Genomic DNA, 4286 nt, shown 5'->3' with positions numbered 1-4286 from the left:
TGTTGTTGCTACTGTTGCATAGATCAATTGATAATAGACAAGGAGGGTAATGGAACGCAAGTTTGGTGCTCAAGGGAGACCATGGACCTGGGTAGCTATCTGAAATGAAGAGGTGATACTGCTAAAATTAATGCAAAAAGTCTCTCTTGCCCTGCTGGCGGACTTGGAACTGTGCTGAATGACATCAGCAAAACAAGCCAAAAGCATATAAATCTAAACTTTCTGCATATCCGTTTGCTTCAAAATTTGGTGTCTTATTCCTGTATGTATTTAAGTTGCCTATCATCTAAATCAGATAGTCAACTTAGTGTGACTTTACCATGTTTATTACACATCTGTTTTTGTTAAAGCCATCACAGTGTCCTTTTTAGTACATATTTTTCCAAGTATAACAAAATCAATAAGGTGCATATAGGCCATCCTATGCCTTTCTTGAAATTCGGGGAGGGTTAGAGGGACAAAGTTGGTCCTGTTGCCTTCCAGGATTTTTTGAAGTCTTACAAGAAATTTGTTTGATTGAGAGGTATATTTTAAAAACTAATTGATGAAGCTGTAAGGTTGAGTGGTGACACAAACCTGCTATCTAATCAAGGTTCTTTTAAAAATGCATTGATGGTATTGATTACCGCTGGACCACTAGTGTTTTTCTGAATTGTTGTTTTTTTGCTGTTGTTTAGGGTTCTGCTACACTTACAGGGCTATGTAACTTCTAATCCAGGTATCTTAATCTTTTTATATGGAGATATATATACACACAATCCTATTTAAACCAAATTTGTAAATAGCTGTGCTATTGCAATATTTTGGAATTTCAAGATATCTTGCTTCTGTCTTTAGAGCAATTATTAAAAAATACAGGACTAACTTTTAAGTATAAAAATACATCTTTCCTTTTAAGTATAAAAATACATCAGGGTTATCCCTGTAGTTAATAATAAAAATGCCTGGGATATTTGTGGAAGTTGTACTTTACATTTAAACTACTTAGCCCATTCTCAGAGTTAACATCGTAGGATGTATGGTGTATGCTTTTAATAACAATGCTGTGACAAAATGAGTTTTCATTTGAAAAATAATCACTTGATTTGACAGTTTTGCGGAATTCACAGTGCTGTGTTTCCAGGGTAGTAAAGCGTGCTAGTCAACATATTATTAATCATTGTAGTTTCTCTTTAGAAGTATTTTGTTGAAAACCATTTTGCTCTGATTTTAAAGCCTACAAGAGTTTGGACTAAAAAGTTCTTCGCATGAAATATGAAGCACCTGAAGCAATGTGTATGTCTGTGTGTAATACTGAAGGAAAACATTCTTTTGAAAGGCTTGTGGACTGAAGTTTACGTTTTTTTCATCATCCTTTATTTCTGTGCATTATCAATGTACTGAGATGGATGAATATGTTGAAGCCAGGATAACTTTGCACTCAAAATGTATTAAGACTCTTAAATGCAACTGCTTCTGACTGCTGTCACAGGCTGGGAGTATGTTTTCATAGCTCAAGCATAAGGAAATGACTCCGTTCTTTATTATATTTCGTTTTATACTGTCTATCTGTTAAATAAAAAGACTGTAGGGTACAATTCTGAAAAGGGCCACTGTCTTTTTATAAAATTACTTTTGAATTTCTTCTCCTTCCCCTTCTTCCAAGTTTAATGGTATACAAATTCAAACTGTATCTAGCCACAGATGATAGCTCCAGGAGCTGGAGGTTATCTGCAGTTCACTTATTTGTCTTGATTTTAATGAGTTCAGCTATTATAACATGAAGAAAAAGGATAGCTGTTTTCCAGCAAGTCTGAACTCCTTGTGATACCTTCAATTGTTTATGGTAATGCACAGTTCAGATCTTTACTTGTAGTATCTGTTGTTATCACAGTATTTTTACTATTTTAGCTGTCTTTGTTATTAAAAATCGCTTAGTTGATCAAAAATACCTGGAGGGAAGTCTGGATAGCACGTCCGATCACTCTTTGCCAGCCCCTGAGGGGTGTTCAGCAGGCAGCGGAGTGGTTGTCACGCTCCGGCTCTGGCAGCGGCTCAGTCCGTCTCCCCAGAGGCACCCTGAGCCGAGCGCCTCGCTTGTCCCGAGTCCTAGCATCAGTGTGCGGAAGTAATGGAGATCCTTCTGTGAAGGACAGCTTCCTGCAGGTAAGCTTAAATATGACCTTCCATCCTTGGCCCTGTAATTCTATTTAACTGGAGGGGAAAAAAAACAAAAACACAAAACCACAACAAAAAACTGGACAAAAGGATGTAAAGATTTCATGGATTGTTAATTTTTTAATTGGGAGCACTAAGGGATTTTGCTGTATGTGGTAGTGGCTCTAATGACCAGTTCTGCTCCTGGGATGGTAGGAAACAACAGAGGTGAATGGCCTGTTAACAGTACCAGAGCGTCCTGGTACGAGGATTATTTTACCTGTGCCTTTCTTAGAGACAGCCTTTATGTGGCAATATAGCGAAACTTGAGTTTTCCGTGGCACTGTGTGGCCAGTTAATAATCAATGTCAAAACTAAGGCGTTTCCAGATGTAAAAGAAAAAAAAAAAAGAAGCAAAAAGAAGTCCTTTACAAATAAAGACACTTTAAAATGATATTTCATAATTAATGCTCACAGATAACATTGTATATAATCAGAAAACTGTATACGTCCGTCAGTATGTATCTCTGTCTCCAATCTCAACGTACTTGAATTGCTACTGGAGGTTTTTATGACATATCTCTTGTTTCACATCCTGGCTGTTGGGATAGACTATATGCTTACATATATTTACCAAATACCTAATCCCTTCAGGTTTGCTAAATGTCAGTCCATCTGTATTCTTCTTGGAGATTTTTTCATTTGTTTTTATTATTTCTTTTAATGCTGTTTTGTTTCAAACATAGCAGCTTCTGGTAGTGATGTATTGAGTTTGGGGCATTTTTATGTTACAGCTTATGTTCATAGTGTGACATTTAATACCCTGAAATTGAACTGTAAATACATTATTTTAAACTCTGACATTTAAACCCCCTACCATGGAAAAGTGAATGTCTCTGCCGCTTTTCAGATGAAATTCTGTTACAACAGCTTTGGCTTTTTAGACTTTCAGCAGAAAAATAAGATCCGGTGCATGACTTGTGTTACATTTTTATGGTTATGGTATTATTAAGGTTTTCTGCATTGTCTCAAATGCTGTTTTTAATGGAATTTGTAGCAGTACAGCATGTTCTGTTGGGGTAAAGTGGTGTCCCGTCCAAAGCGAGCACGGGACTGAGCGTGGAGTCCAGACTCCAGAGGCTTTGCATCTCCCTAGACTTGCCGTTCATTAGTGGGGCTGACGCTGGTCCTGGGAGAGGTCAGTCGCACAGCCTGCACCGCCTTCAGCGGGCACTGGAGTTTTCCCCACGTGACATTGGACGAGTCACTTGTCTCCTCTTATCTCAATTTAACCATCTTTTAAACGGATGGACCAATGTTTACCTACCTCACAGGAGGGCTGTGAGGGCAAATTCGTTGGTTTTGAAGTTCTTCAAGATTCTGTGAGGAAAGATGACGTATAAATGCTTACTGTAGTTTTATGTTAATATTTCAATTTTATTCATGTTGGCATTCATCCTGAAACCTCCTACTACTGACTTTAGCATGCCAAGAACTTGGGATGCTTTCCCCACATACCAAGTGGCATGATCTTTCCTCAAATACTCCAGCTTATGAATTAGGCAGAATCCCAAATAAGAGCTGACTGGATCAAATTTCAGCTTACAGCTGATCTTCTGGCATGTGGGAAACAGAATCAAAATTGGTGAAAAGCTCTCTTGTTTACGGAGCTGACAGGATAAAATTTTCATAGAACAGAAAAAGATGAAGTGATTTTGATTTAAAATTGTTATAGGCAGGAAAGTAAAAATGAAGTTTTGTGCATTTCACTTGTAGGCCTTTTACTGTGTAGGAATAAATATATTTAATACAGGCCGTTCTCATCCCAGTGAGGTGCAGCATGCATAAAGCTTTGTGCAGGTTTGCTTTTTTAAAACCGAAATTTATACATTTCACATACAGAATCTAAAATCCTGAGGAAAACAGATAGAATATGTTTTTTGATGACAGTGATATTAGAGACATCAAAAAAGCCTGCATCAGTGATTAATTGCTAATGCACTTATACTAAGTAAGGCATGCTGTTTGTGTTTAGAGCCCTGTGGTCTCCATTATTGCTTTGATTTGTGTATCTCTCTTATAAGAATTCCAGGAACATTAGGTACAGGTACGTGGTACATAACTGAACCTTTCTTATCATTTTATCATGG

This window comes from Phaethon aethereus (genome assembly GCF_964289735.1).
Source record: "Phaethon aethereus genome assembly, chromosome: 3".
In the NCBI taxonomy this organism is placed as follows: Eukaryota; Metazoa; Chordata; class Aves; order Phaethontiformes; family Phaethontidae; genus Phaethon; species Phaethon aethereus.
The sequence above is the reverse complement of the archived record's forward strand: the minus strand, read 5'-3'. Positions refer to the sequence as shown.